At 44.1% G+C, this 22,352-nt stretch overlaps 1 long non-coding RNA gene across 2 annotated transcripts; it reads right to left on the bottom strand.

Moving 5' to 3' along the window:
• Nucleotides 1-1,829: 1,829 nt before the first annotated feature.
• Nucleotides 1,830-18,321, bottom strand: LOC134301154 (uncharacterized). 2 transcript variants are annotated; one of them, XR_010007418.1, is made up of 4 exons: nucleotides 18,242-18,321; nucleotides 15,134-15,299; nucleotides 2,634-2,680; nucleotides 1,830-2,504 (listed from the first exon to the last, which is right to left on the bottom strand). It is a non-coding gene; the product is annotated as an uncharacterized LOC134301154 (long non-coding RNA). The 2 variants fall into 2 exon arrangements; XR_010007417.1 differs by having other exon boundaries at nucleotides 15,134-15,290; nucleotides 18,242-18,315.
• Nucleotides 18,322-22,352: the final 4,031 nt, after the last annotated feature.

Below are 22,352 nucleotides of genomic sequence, written 5' to 3'. Positions count from 1 at the left end.
AGAAAAACAACAAACTGTCCAAGAATTAAAAGGCAGAGAGCAATCACAGCAGGATACGTTACAATCGGCCCTTTGAGGGCCATCATAATGCAGATGTGGCCCTCGGTGAAAATGAGTTTGACACCCCTGGCATACATGTTCCTTACAAGTGTGTGTAAACTTTTGAGCTCAGGTGTATGTTGCGTCTTTTCCGCTGCAGGGCCGAAACAGATCCGAGCTCAGAGAAGAACCAGTGGCCTCTCAGCCTGGAAAATATTCATAACGTTTTTATTTTCAGCCGATAACCAGTAATACTGTCTTAAATTCTGTGATAACGTCGTCATTTCTTTTATTTTTGTTCCAGAAACACATTCTGAAAATATACAGAGGGGCTAAAAATGTAAACACACCTCAACAAAAGAAACAGGGGTGTTAAATCAGGAGAACGTGGGAATAGGGTGTTAGGTGGCTCAGTGGGTAGCACTGTCGCCTCACAGCAAGAAGCTCCTGGGTTAGATCCCCAGGTGGAGCGGTCCGGGTGCTTTCTGTGTGGAGTTTGCATGTTCTCCCCGTGTCTGTGTGGGTTTCCTGCGGAAGCTCCGGTTTCCTCCCACAGTACAAAGACGTGCAAGTGAGATGAATTAGAGATACAAAATTGTCCATGACCGCGTTTGTAACGACCGTTTCTGTCATGAATGTAACCAAAGTGAGTAAAACATGACGTTAAAATCCTAATAAACAAACAAACATCTATTAAAGTGTGTTTACATTTTCGGCCCCATCTGTACAGTGCTGTAAAATAAGAGGGATCTTCAAAAAGTTTCCTCACTTTTATATTTAGGTTATAAGCGGTGGGAGTGGGAGGAGTAATCGGTCGTGTCTGAGAGACGCTTATAGTCCAGATTTAGCTCCATCTGATTTCCACCTTTTTGTACGCTCAGAGAAGCTTTAAGGGGAAGAAGATTTTCATGTGATGATGATGTGAAAGCAGTGCTGCATCATTTGCTGATGGCATTAAAAGGTTGGTTCGATGCTGGGAAAATGCATCGGAAGGTAACAATGTAGAAAAGTGATGGAAAAAGTGTGGAAACTTTTTAAAGAAACCTCGTATTTATCACCCCCTTTGTTGCTGCATATTTGTCCACGCTGAACGGATTTAAAGTCATTAAAGAATTAAAGAAATCTTAATATTACACAAAATACACCGAGTAGGCATAACATTATGACCACTGACAGGTGAAGTGAATAACACTGATCGTCTCTTCATCTTGGATTTGAGCGAGTTTGACGAGGGCCAAATTGTGACGGCTACACGACTGGGTCAGAGCATCTCCAAAACTGCAGCTCTTGTGGGGTGTTTCCAAGGAAGGAACAGTGGTAAACCGGCGACAGGGTCATGGGCGGCCAAGGCTCATTGATGCACGTGGGGAGCGAAGGCTCCAACAGACGAGCTACTGTAGCTCAGATTGCTGAAGAAGTGAATGCTGGTTCTGATGGAAAGGCGTCAGAATACACAGAGCATCACAGTTTGTTGCGTATGGGGGTGGTCATAATGTTATGCCTCATTTAAACTAAATATTATGTAAAACATGAATTCATTGTTTTATCACCACTTTATCCTGGTCAGGGTTGCGGTGGGTCTGATTCATTGGGCGTAAGGCAGGAAACACCAAACAGGACACACACACACACATTCAGGGCAATTTTTAGTCGTCTCGGTTGACCTGACTGCACGTCTTTGGACTTGTGGGAGGTAACCGGAGCGTCCGGAGGAAACCCACACAGACACAGTGAGAACATGACTTTCACCCACCCCCCCCCCCACCCCAAAAAAAAAAAATACATCAATGGTTTACAGAATGTGTTTTTAGTTCCCTTTGTGATTGATAAAAATGGGCGTGGCTGAAACCTAACGAAGCCGCCACGATCGTTCGGCCCTGCAGTGAAAGAGACGCCGCGGTTATAACGCAAACACGGCGAGTCGTGTAGGAAACTGTTCTGTTGTTTTGCTCAGCTGATCCTGCCCAGCGTCGACCTGCCAGTCCGTCCGTCGCCTCCAGTCGGTTCTCGTTCGTCTCCGGCTCGTCCCGTCGTTCTTTTTAACGTGCCAGCTACTGTTGGACCCGGTGAACTCGAAATTTATGGACGTTTCAGTGCTGTACCACTTGGTGTGTTTTTAATTTCGGTTCAACCGGTCATACCAGCGGAGGGGGACGAGCAGAAGCTCTGAAATAAACCACGTTCAATTCTCTTAACTGTGTCATTATTTATTAATTCAATTTTTTTATCCTGGTCAGGGTCACGGTGGGTCCGATTGGCAACCAGCAGCCCTAATCTTTAGGTAAGAATTAATCCAGAACAGGTTTATTGACTCTTTTACTGACTCTGTCCTTCCTAGTGACTATTTAGAACAGCCAATCCACCTCCTGCATGTTTTGGAAAGGTCCCTGGAAAAAAGGAGAACAGTTCTTCATGATCTGTGTTGCTGTACGCCAGCCAGTCTGCCAGCTGCACCACAGCGCCACCTAGATTTATGAAATGAATGTTAATATTTAGTTTCATTTATCCTTCTTCACCCTGATCAGGGTATTGGTGGGTCCAGAGCTACCTAAACACACTCTGGACAGGCAGAGGTATCACAGGGCAACACTTACTCGTATTAAAGATGCCAATCCACCTTCTGCATGTTTTGGAATGATCCCTGGAGAAAAGAAGAACAGTTATACATGATCCAAGTTGCTGTACCTCAGCCAGTCTTCATCCTGATCAGGGTATTGGTGAGTCCAGAACTACCTAAACGCACTCTGGACAGGCAGCAAGATGTCACAGGGCAACACTTTTATACTCGTATTAAAGAGGCCAATCCACCTCCTGCATGTTTTGGAAAGGGGTTTTAGAGAAAAGGAGAACATGTCCTGTGTTGCTGTACATCAGCCAGTCTTCATCCTGATCAAGGTATTGGTGGGTCCAGAGCTACATAAACTCACTCTTTACAGGCAGCAAGGCATCACAGGGCAACATTTACTTATTAACTCATTTACTCTTTTATATCAAAGTGACCAATCCACCCTCTGCATGAACACTATGGAGAATCCGCTGTGTAGACAATGACTGACCGAAAGCATGTGTGAACATATCCTGGACAGGGAAGCGCTCTCCTACTTCTCCACTGCTGCAGACCCCGACACAACCCTGACCAAATAGAGCCGTACCTACCTAGCACACGCCCCCTTCAACACGTGCAGTAGCCAACCGCTTCTTTTCACCTGCACGATTCAGATTCATATGGAGAGTCACACACTGATCTCTACTATTTACCATCTATGTGATGGCACCATCAATTAACCCTTGGTTTCTTTAAGCCGAGATTTTCTTCATGTCTTTATAGAGTTTGCTTTGTGCAGAGGGGGCACAGTCATGCTGGAACAGGAAAGATCCTTCCCTAAACTGTTGCTGCAAAGTTGTAAGCATATAATTCCCATTAAATTACTGATTAATTAAGTAAGTAAAATTTATTTATATAGCACTTTTCACAGATAAGAATCACAAAGTGCTTTACAAAAACATTGCATGACAAAATATATATACACTCATCTACATAATAAAATACAACAAAATAAATTAAACAATAATAATAATAAAAATGAATAAATAAATAAATAAAAATTAATAAATAATTCATTCAACATTATACAAATGCCTGCTTGAAAAGATAAGTCTTTAGTTGTTTTTTAAAAGAATCTGCAGAATCTGCAGATCTTAAAAAGTTGGGTAGTGCGTTCCATAATTATTACACCTGACAGCAACTTTTGTGTCTGAAACGTGCATTAATTTAAAAAAAATTACAAGGGGTGTCCCAATACTTTTGTCCATATGGTTTATTTTAAATTCATTCTACAGTAGATAGTAGCCGGTTTGCTGGATCTTCTAGCAGGACAACAATCCAAAACGTGCGGCCAATGTTTTTATGAGCGCAGAATCTCTGTGTGAGCTGGACGGAGTTGAAACGATCGGCGATGTCGACCTGGAATTCAACTCATCAAGCATAAACTAATTAAACTGCCGTCCGTTTTATTCTGTCGACATTTTAATTAAGTGCACAGTGAAAAGGCCCGGGAGGAACGTTAAACTCCGCTCGGCTTCACCTCGAGGCCGTCAGAGGAACGCTCGTCCCGCGTCCTCGCGAGCTTTCGTAAGAACCGTCGTGATGAATAATCATCGCAATAAAAAACATCAGACGCCGTTTCCTAACCGATCGGGCGGTGGGGTGAGGTGAAGTCGGGCGTTTCCTGACAGATTTACGGCCGCCGCGCAGGCCGGGAGCAAATATTTCACCAGAGAGAATAATCGTGGCACCAACGAGCGCCGCGCCATCGATTACTGAGCTGTTCAGCGCTGGCAGAGAGAGAAGAACCTGACGTATGGATTTCAATTCATCACTGTGTGGACAAAAGTATCTGGACGCCTCGTCTAATTATCGAGTGTGTGTGTATCAGCCGTAACAGCTGCTAACAGGTGTACTATTATGTGCTTCCAACATTGCAGCAACAGTTTAGGGAAGGACCTTTCCTGTTCCAGACATGAAGAAAAGCTCGATTTACAGAAACTCCAGTGTCCTGCACAGAGCCCTGACCTCAGCCCCACTCAACAGCTCTGGAATGAACCGGAACATCAACTACATTTACATTTTGTAAATCCAAAGCGACTTACAGTTGTGACAGTCTACTGTCTAGGAAATTGAAGGTTAAGGGCCTTGCTCAAGGACCCAACAGTGGCAACCTGGCAGTGGTGGGGTTTGAACCAGCGACCTTCTGCTTACTAGTTCAGTACCTTAACCACACGGAAAAGGAATTCCATTGTACTGTACATGTGTATATGTATATATGACAAATAAAGGTGTTCTATTGTATGTCCAACAAGCTCATGCTTGAGTGTCCAAATACTTTTGGCACTATAATGTACATCTGTACACTTTCCTGCTCTGCCCATTGGGTAGCACCTCCCAGTCAAGGTTTACACACTTCATTATTACATGTTTTACTTCAACCCAATCAAACTGGGTTAACTGGACTGTCCAGTGTGAGCCAGGTCACCTCACTGGTGTTCTGTTAACAGAATGAGTACAAATTTCCACAGACACACTCCACAATCTTGTGAAAACCCTTGTCGGATAACCAGAGGCTGATAATGTCGATAATCTCTAAATAATGTCCACATGTTTATGGTCTTATCTCCTCCTGCTTTTGGGGGATCCTCTCTTACTGGACACTGCGGTTGCCAGATTACCGATATTCACATTTTTTCTTAGCGTGTGTTAAACCAAATAGAGAAGAGGGCAGAAGTCCTGGTCCAGTGATCTAAAAGCTTATCTCCCTTGGGCAGATGGAAGACTTGAGAGATACCCTTGGACCTCTACAGATATTGGGCCTCAGCAGAAGTTCTCTGATCTGGATTGTTGTAGTCGCAGATGTCAAACAAATACCAGGAGCTTATTTTATTATCTCCACCGGCCAGAGGTTCTGCTGCGGCTGGTACCGATCACTGATAAAGGTGGCGTCTCGGTTGGGTTAATGACCCCACGACAACAGAGCACTTCAGTTCATCACTGCTTGTTCGCTTCTCCTTTAAAACTTTGATTCTTTAAGGATTCTTTCTGAATTAAAAGGAACTAAAGATGAATAAAGGCTATAAAACCATTTCTTTAGGACTCTCCAGAACCACAGTAAGGGCCATAATCTCAATGAAAGAAGCTTAAAAGAGTTAAATCTATCCAGTAATGCTCTGTCATGATACCAGAGTCAACTTATGATGTTGTAGTCTAGTGGTTAAAGTACTGGACTAGTAATCAAAAGGTTGGTTCAAGCCCCACCACTGCCAGGTTGTCACTGTTGGGCCCCTGAGCAAGGCCCCTAACCTTCATTACTGTAAATCGCTTTGGATTGAAGCATCTGCTAAATGCTGAAAATGTTCCTTTTTGTGGTCTGATGTTCTCATTTCAGGGTCTGACGTTCTCCTTTTGGGGTCTGATATTCTTCTTTTGGGGTCTGATCTCCTTTTTGAGGTCTGATATTCTCTTTTTGGGGTCTGATATTCTCCATTTTGGGGTCTGATGTTCTCCTTTTGGTGGTCTGATCTCCTTTTTGGGGTCTGATAGTCTTCTTTTGGGGTCTGATATTTTCCCTTTGGGGTTTGATAGTCTTTTTTTGGGGTCTGATATTTTCCATTTGGGGTCTGATGTCCTTTTTTTGGGGTCTGATGTTCTCCTTTTTGGGGTCTGATCTCCTTTTTGGGGTCTGATATTCTCCATTTTGGGGTCTGATATTCTTCTTTTGAGGTCTGATATTCTCCTTTTGGGGTCTGATGTTCTTTTGGGGTCTGATGTTCTCTTTTCTGGGGTCTGATCTCCTTTTTGGGGTCTGATCTCTTTTCTGGGGTCTGATCTCCTTTTGGGGTCTGATATTCTTCTTTTGGGGTCTGATGTTCTCCTTTTGGGGTCTGATCTCCTTTTTTTGGGTCTGATGTTCTCCTTTTGGGGTCTGATCTCCTTTTTTGGGTCTGATGTTCTCCTTTTGGGGTCTGATCTCCTTTTTTGGGTCTGATGTCTTTCTTTTTGGGGTCTGATATCTGTGTCATGACCTGGAAGACTTGTCATAATTAAAAAAAAAGAGATCAATTGTCCTGATTCTCCTCTATTGTCAAAATTCTAAAGACAAACATGAGGCCATCTGTCCATGAGCTGCAGCAGAGGTGAAACTGGTTTAAGCAGCAGGACATTTTACCCAAAATACAGAAGCAAGTTCACGTCTAAGAGGCTAAAAGGAACCAGATTCAATATTTTAAATATTAAAGATCTGTCCTGATTTGGACCCCGTAAAGCATTTCTGCGTATAAAGAGTGAGCTGAAATTGCTCCTCGATGATGTGAGGTAGTCCTGTACTGAATGTCAGAGGTAATAAACGGCACATATTGTGGCGTTTAAGTTTCAGTTCCTGATGGTTATCAGGGCGAGAGTCCAGGAATCAGGAACTCGCTGATTTGTTCTCTCTAAGTGATGAATGGATCGACTGTGTAAATGTTTTTCTAGACTAAGACTGTAAGCTCATGAAGTCGACTCTCGCGGCCGCGGGTCGCCGGCGCGGGTTCGGAGTCGGTGCGTTAGCGCGGCGGACGTGATGTCGAGTGCGGTTCTGGGTTCTGCGTTGGATCAACACGGCTGAGCGAGAGGAACGTCAACAAAACCAGCCAGCGATGGATGACCGTGTGAAATCTTATCCAAACACAACCAGTGCCAGTTTGTAGCTCCGCCAAGATCTAAATGACACATCAGTGTGTGTGTGTGTGTGTGTGTGTGTGTGTGTCTGTATGTGTGTGTGTGTGTGTGTGTGTGTGTCTGTGTGTGTATGTATGTGTGTGTGTGTGTGTCTGTGTGTGTATGTATGTGTGTGTCTGTGTGTGTATGTATGTGTGTGTGTGTGTGTATGTATGTGTGTGTGTGTGTGTATGTCTGTGTGTGTATGTGTGTGTGTGTGTGTCTGTATGTGTGTGTGTGTCTGTATGTGTGTCTGTGTGTGTATGTATGTGTGTGTGTGTGTGTGTGTATGTATGTGTGTGTGTGTGTGTGTATGTGTGTGTGTGTGTGTGTGTGTCTGTGTATGTATGTGTGTGTGTGTGTGTGTATGTGTGTGTGTCTGTGTGTGTGTGTGTGTGTGTGTGTCTGTGTGTGTATGTGTGTGTGTGTGTGTGTGTGTCTGTGTGTGTATGTATGTGTGTGTGTGTGTGTGTGTGTCTGTGTGTGTATGTATGTGTGTGTGTGTGTGTGTGTGTGTGTGTCTGTGTGTGTATGTATGTGTGTGTGTGTGTGTGTGTGTGTGTGTGTGTGTGTGTGTGTGTGTGTGTGTAGCAAATATATTACATGACCAAAAGTATTTGGACTTACTGTAGCTTTGTTGGACGTCCTTACACAACCCCCACCTGATGTTCTCCTTTTTGGGGTCTGATGTCCTTTTTAGGGTTTGATGTTCTCCTTTATGGGGTCTTATGTTCTCCTTTTTGAGGTCTGATGTTCTCCTTTTTGCGGTCTGATGCCCTCCTTTTTAAGGTCTGATGTCCTCCTTATTTTCGGGGTCTAATGTTCTCCTTTTTGGGGTCTGATGTTCTCCTTTTTGGGGGTCTGATGTTCTCCTTTTTGTGGGTCTGATGTTCTCCTTTTTGGGGTCTGATGTTCTCCTTTTTAGGGTCTGATGTTTTCCTTTTTGGGGTCTGATGTTCTCCTTTTTAGGGTCTAATGTTCTCCTTTTTGGGGTCTGATGTTCTCCTTTTTGGGGGTCTGATGTTCTCCTTTTTGGGGTCTGATGTTTTCCTTTTTGGGGTCTGATGTTTTCCTTCTTGGGGTCTGATGTTCTCCTTTTTGGGGTCTGATGTTCTCCTTTTTGGGGTCTGATGTTTTCCTTTTTGGGGTCTGGTGTTCTCCTTTCTGGGGTCTGGTGTTCTCCTTCTTGGGGTCTGATGTTCTCCTTTTTGTGGGTCTGATGTTCTCCTTTTTGGGGTCTGATGTTCTCCTTTTTAGGGTCTGATGTTTTCCTTTTTGGGGTCTGATGTTCTCCTTTTTGGGGTCTGATGTTTTCCTTTTTGGGGTCTGATGTTTTCCTTCTTGGGGTCTGATGTTCATCTTTTTTGGAGTCTGATGTTCTCCTTTTTAGGGTCTGATTTCCTACTTATTGGGGTCTGATGTTCTCCTTTTTAGGGTCTGATTTCTTACTTATTGGGGTCTGATGTCCTCCTTTTTAGGGTCTGATTTCCTACTTATTGGGGTCTGATGTCCTCCTTTTTAGGGTCTGATTTTCTACTTATTGGGGTCTGATGTCCTCCTTTTTAGGGTCTGATTTCCTACTTATTGGGGTCTGATGTCCTCCTTTTTAGGGTCTGATTTCCTACTTATTGGGGTCTGATGTCCTCCTTTTTAGGGTCTGATTTCCTACTTATTGGGGTCTGATGTCCTCCTTTTTAGTGTCTGATTTCCTACTTATTGGGGTCTGATGTCCTCCTTTTTAGGGTCTGATTTCTTACTTATTGGGGTCTGATGTCCTCCTTTTTAGGGTCTGATTTCCTACTTATTGGGGTCTGATGTTCTCTTTTATGGGGTCTAGATGTTCTCCTTTTGGGGGTCTAATGTCCTCCTTTTGGGGTTATGGAGGTGGAGACTTTAGTGACCTGCTAAACAAATCTGCACAAAAAGGAGAGACATCAGACCCCCAAAAGAAAACCATAGACCCCAAAAGGAGGAGATCAGACCCCAAAAAGGAGGGCACCAGACCCCAATAGAAGAACATCAGACCCCATAAAGGAGAACATCAGACCACAAAATGGACTGGATGTGGCATCGTGTTATTTGTTATTTGCCCTTTGCTTCCCCAGCTTCGCTTCAATCAGAGATCCAATCCCACAAATCACGGTGCCCTTTTTTACAGCCCTGTGCCATAACCATTAGCGCATGATCTCTACCCCTTTAACCCGCCGTCCTCGGCTCTCGATTACCGGCACGACCTGAGCCGCTCTGCACGAGGAGAAGCTGCAGATGTTGCAGCACGTCGTTCACGTCTGAATGATGGTGTTTTCCTGAGACCGAGCCCTCGAGTCAAATACGTTCTGTTCCATTTTTTATGAAGGAGCTTTTGCACGCTTGGCTTGCTGCTTAACTGCCCCCCCCCCAACCTAACTGCCAACAAATAGCCTCACCGTTTAGTGGATAATGGGGGCATTTTGTCCGTTTCATCCCCGTATAATAAAAAGCAGTTTGGACCTTCCTGCTTTGCCTCCTGGCACAGAGAGAGAAGTGGAGGAGCGGCCAGACCGTCCATCTGGAATCTCTCAAACCAAAACCAGGTCGTGCTGGAGCTCATCGCTTCAGAAAACGTTTAACGTGGCACGAATCACTTACATGGAATTATATGCTTCTGACTTTGCAGCAACAGTTTAGGGAAGGCTCTTTACTGCTCTTGACCAACATCAATGGGCACAAATTCCCACAGACATACTTCAAAGTCTTGTGAGAAGTCTTCTCAGATGAGCGGCTGTTGTTGAAGCTGAAACGATCACACAGAGGTCACTCTATGTTAACACCATGGCATGTCCAAATGGGTCACAATGCTTGCCCAACTGAAAAAAGAAACCTGGCTGTGGAACATGACTGTGGGGGTTTGGCTCAATTCAGCCACAAGAGAAGGTTGCTTGCAGTCTTCAGTTTTCTCGCCCACAAGCACTGGATTAAACTCCATCCATCTGATGTTCTCCTTATTGGCATCTGATGTCCTCCTTTTTGGGGTCTGATGTTCTCCTTTTAGGGGTCTGATGTCCTCCTTTTTGGGGTCTGATGTTCTCTTTATTGTGTAGATTTGTTTAGCAGGTCATTAAAGTCACCACCTCCATAACCCCAAAAGGAGAGCATCAGACCCCAAAAAGGAGGATATCAGACCCCAAAAAAAGGGGACATCAGACCCCCAAAAAGAGAGCATCAGACCCCCAAAAAGGAGGACATCAGACTTTAAAAAGAGAGCATCAGGCCCCAAAAAGAAGAACATCAGACCCCAAAAAAGAAGGGAATCAGACCCCAAAAGGAGGATGTCAGACCCCTAAAAAGGGGGACATCAGACCTCAAAAAGATAACATTAGACCCCCAAAATGGGGAACATCAGACCTCAAAAAGGGGGACATCAGACCTCAAAAAGGAGAACATTAGACTCCCAAAAAAAAGACATCAGACCCCAAAAAGAAGGACATCAGACCCCCAAAATGGGGACATCAGACCCCGAAAAAGAGAACATCAGACCCCAAAAAGAGAACATCAGACCCCAAAAAGAGAACATTAGACTCCCAAAAAAAAGACATCAGACCCCAAAAAGGACATCAGACCCCAAAAAGGAGAACATCAGACCCCCAAAATGGGGACATCAGACCCCAAAAAAGAGAACATCAGACCCCAAAAAAGAGAACTTTAGACCCCAAAAAGGAGAACATCAGACCCCCCCCCCAAAAAAAAAAAAAAAAAAGCAAAACTAACAGACTCTCTGATCTTCTGACCCTCATTTCGACTTCATTTAACCCTGAAGGTCATTAAAATAAAGACCCGGTCGTGGGACTGCAAAAAGAATGACAGAATAAATATTTATAAGTGGATAACACAATGGCCGCTTGTTTGGCGTCATTGTTGTGCCCTGTAATGCCAAACAGACCTCCGTTTCCTTCCATGTACTAAAACACTTGGCCCACTGTTCTGGATCGTCCAGCGCCCGTCTGACTTTAATTCTTTATTCCCCTCTGCAGTTTCATCTCTGCCCTCGGTGCACAGACTTCAAAGGAGCAAATGGACATGGTCAGAATTTGAGAAACAATCACGGTTGTGCTGTTTGCTTTACCATCGATGTTTCAGTCAGGCAGGATGTTGCACAAACAACTGATGCAATAAAGGACGAGCTGTTCGGAATTTAGTCACGTCACGCTTTGTGGTTTTGATTTGTTTGATTTCTACAAAACAGCACACGATCACGATGTCTGGGACAGAGACCATCCAGTCTGGGGTTCAGATTGACTGGTTTTACTGGTCACCTGTCTAATAAACATAAACTATAATATTAATTTATTTATTAGGATTTTAACGTCATGTTTTACTCACTTTGGTTACATTCATGACAGAACAGGTAGTTACTGGATACATGAAAACCCACACAGACACAGGGAGAACATGCAAACTCCACAGAGACAGGACCTGGACTGCTCCACCTGGGGATTGAACCCAGGACCTTCTTGCTGTGAGGCAACAGTGCTACCCACCAAGCCACCATGCCGCCCAAACTGGTTATAATCACCCTATTGAACTGTATTGTCCTTTAATGCCATTGTGATTGGGAAGTTGTAGCCTAGTGGTTAAGGTTAAAAAGTTTCTGGTTCAAGCCCCACTACTGCCAGGATGCCACTGTTGGGCCCTTGAGCAAGGCCCTTAACCCTCAATTGCTTAGACAATATACTGTCACAGTACTGTAAGTCGCTTTGGATAAAAGCGTTCGCTAAATGCTGAAAATGTAAATGTAAAATGGATGGCTCTTTGACCAGTTTACTCATCATTACTGGTCTTTGTCTTTGTCTTAATGCTTTGTTCGCAAGGGCACAGTCATGCTGGAATAGAAAAAGACCTTCCCCAAACTGTTGTCCCAAAGTTAGAAGCATATAAACTGTGTAATTAAGCAATAGATCACGAGAGGGAGTGTGTTATTGCGAATAACATCACAGCCATGATGTTATTCGCGATAACACACGACCTCAAGTGTTCTATTGCTTTTATACAACAGTTTTTACAAAATAAAGAAAATATATTCGTTGTGGAACTACTTTTTGGTGGAAGGTATTGTCAATATTAAAGCATATTTAATATGAAATTCAGGGCTTCTTTGATTTAAAGTTTAATACTACAAAGCAGACATCCCAAGTTGCAAAAACTCGTTTTAGGGAGGTAAGAACAACAAGAAGAAGAAGGCAAGAACCTCTGAAGGGAAAAAAAATAAAATAAAAAACCTCTCACACACACCAAAGGATTATGGGTGATAACAGAACTCTTAGGAGCTGCTAACTGGGCTATTAAGCTAACTGTTCGCGTTACAAACACATTAAAGTTCCCTACATAGTGCACTAGATTGTGTATCAGATCGCGGATTTATGTTCCCTACATAGTGCACTAGATTGTGTATCAAGATCGCGGATTTATGTTCCCTACATAGTGCACTAGATTGTGTATCAGATCGCGGATTTATGTTCCCTACATAGTGCACTAGATTGTGTATCAGATCGCGGATTTATGTTCCCTACATAGTGCACTAGATTGTGTATCAGATCGCGGATTTATGTTCCCTACATAGTGCACTAGATTGTGTATCAGATCGCAGATTTAAATCGCGATTGGGAAAAAAAAAGTCTGTGTCGCAGCGTGCGCGTTTATGTGCATGAAGCTCGTCGTTACTGGCAGCGCGTCAGCGGAGTAATACAGTTGTGGTGTGAAAAGGCCGTACTGTTATCACGAATATCAGCACGGTTAGAACGCTTCTCAGCCAATCAGATTGTAAGGTCGGAACTAACTGTTGTATAATTAGTTATATACACCTTTTTTTAACGGGTGGGGTTGAAACAGCTTGATGTCATAATTAGGGCAACACGGTGGCTTGGTGGGTAGCCTCACAGCCAGAGGGTCCCGGGTGGAGTTTGCATGTTCTCCCCATCTGTATGGGTTTCCTGCCACAGTCCAAAGAGATATAAGTAAGGGGAATTGGAGATATTAAATCGAATGTGGTGTTTGACATTGAACTTGTCCTTGTCGTGAATGGAATTTCAGTGTAAAACATGACCTAACAATCCTAATAAACAAAAAAACAATCATAATTCAGGGTGTCTACATACTTCTGGCCATACAGTGTGCAGAACATGGACTGTACTGGTCTTAGTGGGAGATATTTATAGTTCGCCATGTGGTTTTCACACTATGAGGGCGTCACTGTGTTTGTGAGCTGGTCTTTAGGTCCCTCTGGTGGTGACTAGACGAACTGCAACCCTACAAAAAACAATGGACTCGCCATATTTGCTAGAGACGCTACTTGAAGTCGACCATGAGTGGTCTAGACAGACATCCTGACAGGAACGGGGGTTCCTCAGACCCTAACAGAGTGAAATATGGTGTCCCACAAGGTTCTGTTCTATAAAGACCCACCCTGGGACAATCTGTAAACATAATGTTGATGTTTGTTTCTCCACTTTCTCACATTATAGTCTTTCCCAGTTCCTCTAGTGGGCCGTGGGTAATAGTCACCTCACAGCAAGAATACTTATATCTCTTTGGACTGTGGGAGGAAACCCATACAGATGGGGAGAACATGCAAACTCCACCCAGGACCCTCTGTCTGTGAGGCTACCCACCAAGCCGCCGTGTTGCCGTAATTATGACATCAAGCTGTTTCAACCCCACCCATTAAAGAAATGTGTATAAAATTAATAAAACAGTTTATATGCTTCTAACTTTGGGACAACAGTTTGGGGAAGGTCTTTTACTATTCCAGCATGACTGTGCCCTTGCGAACAAAGCATAAAGACAGAGACAAAGACCAGTAATGCTGAGTAAACTGGTCAAAGATCCAACCATTTTACATTTTCGGCATTTAGCAGATGCTTTTATCCAAAGCGACTTACAGTACTGTGACAGTATGTTGTCTAAGCAATTGAGGGTTAAGGGCCTTGCTCAAGGGCCCAACAGTGGCATCCTGGCAGTAGTGGGGCTTGAACAAGCAACTCTTTGATTACTAGGCCAGTACCTAAGCCACTAGGCTACAACTGCCCAACCATAATGGCATTAAAGGACAATACAGTTCAATAGGGTGATTATAACCAGTTTGGGCGGCATGGTGGCTTGGTGGGTAGCACTGTTGCCTCACAGCAAGAATGTCCTGGGTTCAATCCCCAGGTGGAGCAGTCCAGGTCCAGTCTCTGTGGAGTTTGCATGTTCTCCCCGTGTCTGTGTGGGTTTCCTCGCACAGTCCAAACACATGCAGTCTAGGGGTGTGTCTGTAAGTGTGTGTTTTCCCTGTAATGGACTTGCAACCTGTCTTTTGCCCTGTGTGTTGCACCCACCGCAACCCTGGCCAGGAGAAAGTGGTAGAAAAACAGACAATAAATGAATGAATTCCTCTGCTGATTGCACCACCCACAAGCTGGTCAGAGAGAACCACAGACTAGCACCAACTCTGTTCAATGTGAGTGAAGTTGCCAGGCATTTATTTCCCTTTGTCAGTTAGTGGTGGATTCACAGAGATAAAAAAACACTGGAAACAAGTAAAACAGCCCCTGCAGTGAATGTACCAGGTACCATCAAGTATTGCACCCTCTTATTTACACACAAAGCCAAACCAAACATCAGCGTGTTGTTTAGGGTGGGAACAGAACCGGAGTCCCGGTAGAAAACCCACATGGATGTGAAGGGAATAAGAAACCATGAGAACCAGCTTCATATACAAAAAGTCTCAACGTGCTGAGGGTCTCATTTCTTTTGTTATATATATGTGTGTGTGTGTGTGTGTGTGTGTGTTTATGTTGTGTTTTGTTGAGGAGAGAAGAACGTTCAGACCTTCAGGATTGAAGAGCAGCTTCAGTTCTGCTCCACTAGATGGCAGGTGGAGCTCAGAGAAGGTGAGATGATCTTTCTACACAGTGTCGATACCTAAAGAGTGAGAAACCAGTCCTCCACCTGTGTGCTCTCCCAGTACACACACACACCCACACACCTACACACACTTACAAACACACACACACAGATATACAGCCGCACACAAAAACAAATCGATTTACACACACCCATATATGCACAGAAATAAGCAAGAACACATGCACATACACACACACACACACACACACACACACACACACACACTCAGATACACAGCTACAAACACACACCCACATACACACACAGATACACACACAGATACACAGAGCTACAAACACATACACATAGATACACAGAGCTACAAACACACACCCACATACACACACAGAAACACAGAGCTACAAACACACACCCACATACACACACACACAAACACAGAGCTACAAACACACACCCACATACACACACAGATACACAGAGCTACAAACACACACCCACATACACACACAGAAACACAGAGCTACAAACACACACCCACATACACACACACACAAACACAGAGCTACAAACACACACCCACATACACACACAGATACACAGAGCTACAAACACACACCCACATACACACACAGAAACACAGAGCTACAAACACACACCCACATACACACACACAAACACAGAGCTACAAACACACACCCACATACACACACAGATACACAGAGCTACAAACACCCACCCACATACACACACAGAAACACAGAGCTACAAACACACACCCACATACACACACAGATACACAGAGCTACAAACACACACCCACATACACACACAGATACACAGAGCTACAAACACACACCCACATACACACACAGATACACAGAGCTACAAACACACACCCACATACAGTGTATCACAAAAGTGAGTACACCCCTCACATTTCTGCAAATATTTCATTATATCTTTTCATGGGACAACACTATAGACATGAAACTTGGATATAACTTAGAGTAGTCAGTGTACAACTTGTATAACAGTGTAGATTTACTGTCTTCTGAAAATAACTCAACACACAGCCATTAATGTCTAAATAGCTGGCAACATAAGTGAGTACACCCCACAGTGAACATGTCCAAATTGTGCCCAAATGTGTCGTTGTCCCTCCCTGGTGTCATGTGTCAAGGTCCCAGGTGTAAATGGGGAGCAGGGCTGTTAAATTCGGTGTTTTGGGTACAATTCTCTCATACTGGCCACTGGATATTCAACATGGCACCTCATGGCAAAGAACTCTCTGAGGATGTGAGAAATAGAATTGTTGCTCTCCACAAAGATGGCCTGGGCTATAAGAAGATTGCTAACACCCTGAAACTGAGCTACAGCATGGTGGCCAAGGTCATACAGCGGTTTTCCAGGACAGGTTCCACTCGGAACAGGCTTCGGCAGGGTCGACCAAAGAAGTTGAGTCCACGTGTTCGGCGTCATATCCAGAGGTTGGCTTTAAAAAATAGACACATGAGTGCTGCCAGCATTGCTGCAGAGGTTGAAGACGTGGGAGGTCAGCCTGTCAGTGCTCAGACCATACGCCGCACACTGCATCAACTCGGTCTGCATGGTCGTCATCCCAGAAGGAAGCTGACGCACAAGAAAGCCCGCAAACAGTTTGCTGAAGACAAGCAGTCCAAGAACATGGATTACTGGAATGCCCTGTGGTCTGACGAGACCAAGATAAACTTGTTTGGCTCAGATGGTGTCCAGCATGTGTGGCGGCGCCCTGGTGAGAAGTACCAAGACAACTGTATCTTGCCTACAGTCAAGCATGGTGGTGGTAGCATCATGGTCTTGGGCTGCATGAGTGTTGCTGGCACTGGGGAGCTGCAGTTCATTGAGGGAAACATGAATTCCAACATGTACTGTGACATTCTGAAACAGAGCATGATCCCCTCCCTTCGAAAACTGTTTTCCAACAGGATAACGACCCCAAACACAACGTCCAAGATGACAACTTCCTTGCTGAGGAAGCTGAAGGTAAAGGTGATGGACTAAACCCAATTGAGCACCTGTGGCGCATCCTCAAGTGGAAGGTGGAGGAGTTCAAGGTGTCTAACATCCACCAGCTCTGTGATGTCATCATGGAGGAGTGGAAGAGGATTCCAGTAGCAACCTGTGCAGCTCTGGTGAATTCCATGCCCAGGAGGGTTAAGGCAGTGCTGGATAATAATGGTGGTCACACAAAATATTGACACTTTGGGCACAATTTGGACATGTTCACTGTGGGGTGTACTCACTTATGTTGCCAGCCATTTAGACATTAATGGCTGTGTGTTGAGTTATTTTCAGAAGACAGTAAATCTACACTGCTATACAAGCTGTACACTGACTACTCTAAGTTATATCCAAGTTTTATTTCTATAGTGTTGTCCCATGAAAAGATATAATAAAATATTTGCAGAAATGTGAGGGGTGTACTCACTTTTGTGATACACTGTACACACACAGATACAGAGCTACAAACACACACAGATACACACACAGATACACACACAGATACACAGAGCTACAAACACACACCCACATACACATACAGATACACAGAGCTACAAACTCACACCCACATACACACACAGATACACAGAGCTACAAACACACACCCACATACACACACAGATACACAGCTACAAACACACGTCCACATACACACACAGATACACACACAGATACAAAGAGCTACAAACACACACCCACATACACACACAGATACACACACAGATACAAAGAGCTGCAAACACACACCCACATACACACACAGATACACAGAGCTACAAACACACGTCCACATACACACACAGATACACACACAGATACACACAGAAATAAACAAGAACACATGCACATACACACACCTACACACAAACATACACACACCTGTACATGCACATACACAGATAGACACAGACACACATACACACATAGGCAAACACACAGATAAACACTAGGGGCAGTGTAGAACAGGCAATCCAACTACTGCATGTTTTAGAAGGTGTAGTGGGCCTGGAGAACGTGGACAAGACTCACCTACTGATACAAGGAAAACATACCAAACTCCCCACTGACACTGGCGTGAGGATCAAATCCAGATCCCCAGGACTCATATTGCAGTGACACCGACTGCTGTGTTGCTGTGTTTTTATTAGCATTTACTAACTGTCAAGTGTCCCATGAACTTTGAACATTTGTTCTATCGTACCATTCCACTCAGGCTGTACTGGCTCCCCCCCACCACCCCCACGGTCCTAAACTACTCTCGCCCTCTCTAATGAATCGATGCCACATTCTCAAAAACAGACTTCACAGGACGACCTTTCTCAGAGTTTCTCCCAGGATGCCACTTTGTGCCAGTTTCCACCACCTAAGCAGTTTATCAATCAACAAAAAAGTGTTTGGTTTATTTTTATTTCGTTATTTACTGTTAAGAAGTGCTAACTCAGCGGTTTTGGGACCGTGGTAGCCTGGTGGGTATAAATCCTGTACTGTTTAATGTCAAGTACTGTCTGACATCCTGTCCTCGATGTGATCACTGTGTGTATTGTTTACATGGTCTGTTGTGGCTGGTTTAACTGTGTATTGGTTTTTGTCTGCTGTCCATGCAGTGGTAGCTCAGGGGTTAAGCTACTGGACTTGTGATCAAAAGGTTGCTGGTTCAATCCCCTGATCCAGACTAAAAACAATTCAATCAATTGCCAGCATGGTATTCTATTCAGTCATAGCTGTGAGTCTCTATGGATAAAAGTGTCCGATAAATGCAACTGTAAATGTAAACGTTTGTCGTTCTACTGTCTTGTTATGCACTAGAACCAAACACAATTAGTGCACGCACCACTTCTATTTGTGTATCGTCATGCTTCACATATTGCTATGTATTCAGACGCAAGTTTGCAGCTCAGGGTTTAACACATTTATAGTAAAGGTGAAATTTTGTTCAGTATATTAACATCACAACCTGACATTACTGCAGCAAATCCAACTGGAATCATGACCTGTGACATTTGTCTTCATTTCAGACACTAAAAAAGAAACGGTTTAATAAATGGCACAAGACTTCCCGGCCTTCCTGGCCTTCCCGGGGGGCTGTTCGACTGCTCCATCATTCCTCAGTTTTGATTCGCCGTCGTTCATCGGGGCCACACACGTGCCGCCGCTCACCTCAAACTGCAGAACATCTATTAGTAAATAAATAAATAAATTAATCCGCTTACAAAGTCCATTAAAATGGAAGGCAGCGCCGGGGTGACTTTAGCTCCTAATTAAAAACAGATGTGTCCATTTAATATTCTTAATACTTGGAGGGAGACAGACAATCAGTGCAGAAATATCTATTTGCCTCATTAAATTGAGAGGCTTGATCATGATGAGGGAGAGAATAATGAATGAAGACGGGCATGTTTACCAGGTTGTCTAAATAGAGTTTGCCAGGTTGGAAGCAGCATGTGCCATAGACGGAGAGAGAGAGAGAGAGAGAGAGAGAGAGGGAGAGAGAGGGAGAGAGAGAGAGAGAGAGAGAGAGAGAGAACGAGAGAGAGGGAATGGTAAGTGCGGGCGGCCTCGCCCTGAGAGCTCCAGTTAATGTTTATTATGACTGACATAATGAAAGCCGAGCATGCTGACCAAACAGAAAAGACAAGTTTAGCTAAATCACGCAGCTGTCAGAGAGCAAGCGAACTCCTGCTTTTCATTTTCTCAGCTTTGGCGTTAATATGACACGCCGAGACGCGCCGGAGGGCCGGATCTTACTCCATCTAAATTATTCTCAACAAGAGGCTGAGGGCTGCACCGCTAAATCACAAAGGATGGGCGTAGATCCCCAAATGTCCATATAGGTGTCATTTAAAACAAATTCAGAAGTTGAAGTGGGAATACACACTGGCACACTTACACGCTCGTTCTTTAGACGTGATTCTGAATCGTTCGGGCAGGGCATGGCACTGTAGAGACTTTAGACGGGTGTGTGTTTGAAATATAAAGCAGGGGGTCACTGTGCACCCACAGCGTCTGTACCACATAATCGTGCACATTTGATTCAGTGTCATGATTTGACTTCGAAGCTTTAGTGTTGAATCTCTAGTCTCAATGCCCATTTTATCAGCTCCACTTACCATATACAGTGTATCACAAAAGTGAGTACACCCCTCACATTTCTGCAGATATTTAAGTATATCTTTTCATGGGACAACACTGACAAAATGACACTTTGACACAATGAAAAGTAGTCTGTGTGCAGCTTATATAACAGTGTAAATTTATTCTTCCCTCAAAATAACTCAATATACAGCCATTAATGTCTAAACCACCGGCAACAAAAGTGAGTACACCCCTAAGAGACTACACCCCTAAATGTCCAAATTGAGCACTGCTTGTCATTTTCCCTCCAAAATGTCATGTGATTTGTTAGTGTTACTAGGTCTCAGGTGTGCATAGGGAGCAGGTGTGTTCAATTTAGTAGTACAGCTCTCACACTCTCTCATACTGGTCACTGAAAGTTCCAACATGGCACCTCATGGCAAAGAACTCTCTGAGGATCTTAAAAGACGAATTGTTGCGCTACATGAAGATGGCCAAGGCTACAAGAAGATTGCCAACACCCTGAAACTGAGCTGCAGCACAGTGGCCAAGATCATCCAGCGTTTTAAAAGAGCAGGGTCCACTCAGAACAGACCTCGCGTTGGTCGTCCAAAGAAGCTGAGTGCACGTGCTCAGCATCACATCCAACTGCTGTCTTTGAAAGATAGGCGCAGGAGTGCTGTCAGCATTGCTGCAGAGATTGAAAAGGTGGGGGGTCAGCCTGTCAGTGCTCAGACCATACGCCGCACACTACATCAAATTGGTCTGCATGGCTGTCACCCCAGAAAGAAGCCTCTTCTGAAGTCTCTACACAAGAAAGCCCGCAAACAGTTTGCTGAAGACATGTCAACAAAGGACATGGATTACTGGAACCATGTCCTATGGTCTGATGAGACCAAGATTAATTTGTTTGGTTCAGATGGTCTCAAGCATGTGTGGCGGCAATCAGGTGAGGAGTACAAAGATAAGTGTGTCATGCCTACAGTCAAGCATGGTGGTGGGAATGCCATGGTCTGGGGCTGCATGAGTGCAGCAGGTGTTGGGGAGTTACATTTCATTGAGGGACACATGAACTCCAATATGTACTGTGAAATACTGAAGCAGAGCATGATCCCCTCCCTCCGGAAACTGGGTCGCAGGGCAGTGTTCCAGCATGATAATGACCCCAAACACACCTCTAAGACGACCACTGCTTTATTGAAGAGGCTGAGGGTAAAGGTGATGGACTGGCCAAGCATGTCTCCAGACCTAAACCCAATAGAACATCTTTGGGGCATCCTCAAGCGGAAGGTGGAGGAGCGCAAAGTCTCGAATATCCGCCAGCTCCGGGATGTCGTCATGGAGGAGTGGAAAAGCATTCCAGTGGCAACCTGTGAAGCTCTGGTAAACTCCATGCCCAGGAGAGTTAAGGCAGTTCTGGGAAATAATGGTGGCCACACAAAATATTGACACTTCAGGAACTTTCACTTAGTGGTGTACTCACTTTTGTTGCCGGTGGTTTAGACATTAATGGCTGTATATTGAGTTATTTTGAGGGAAGAATAAATTTACACTGTTATATAAGCTGCACACAGACTACTTTTCATTGTGTCAAAGTATCATTTTGTCAGTGTTGTCCCATGAAAAGATATACTTAAATATCTGCAGAAATGTGAGGGGTGTACTCACTTTTGTGATACACTGTACAAGCATTTTGTAGTTCTACAATTACTGACTGTAGTCCATCTGTTTCTCTGCATGCTTTGTTAGCCCCCTTTCATGCTGTTCTTCAATGGTCAGGAACCCCACAGGACCACCATTATTTAGATGGTGGATCATTCTCAGCACTGCAGTGACACTGACATGGTGGTGGTGTGTTAGTGTGTGTTGTGCTGGTATGAGTGGATCAGACACAGCAGCGCTGCTGGAGTTTTTAAATACCGTGTCCACTCACTGTCCACTCTTCTTTGTCATTTTTTTTTACACTTTTTACATTTTTAATTTTAATATAAATATTTTTTGTCCAATTTTGTATAATTACCAATGTGACCGAGCAGTTTCACTGCCTTTTGTGGGCATGGTGCCCTGT

This window comes from Trichomycterus rosablanca, chromosome 23 (genome assembly GCF_030014385.1).
Source record: "Trichomycterus rosablanca isolate fTriRos1 chromosome 23, fTriRos1.hap1, whole genome shotgun sequence".
In the NCBI taxonomy this organism is placed as follows: Eukaryota; Metazoa; Chordata; class Actinopteri; order Siluriformes; family Trichomycteridae; genus Trichomycterus; species Trichomycterus rosablanca.
Note: the sequence above shows the minus strand (reverse complement) of the source record. Positions and strands in the feature narration are given on the sequence as shown.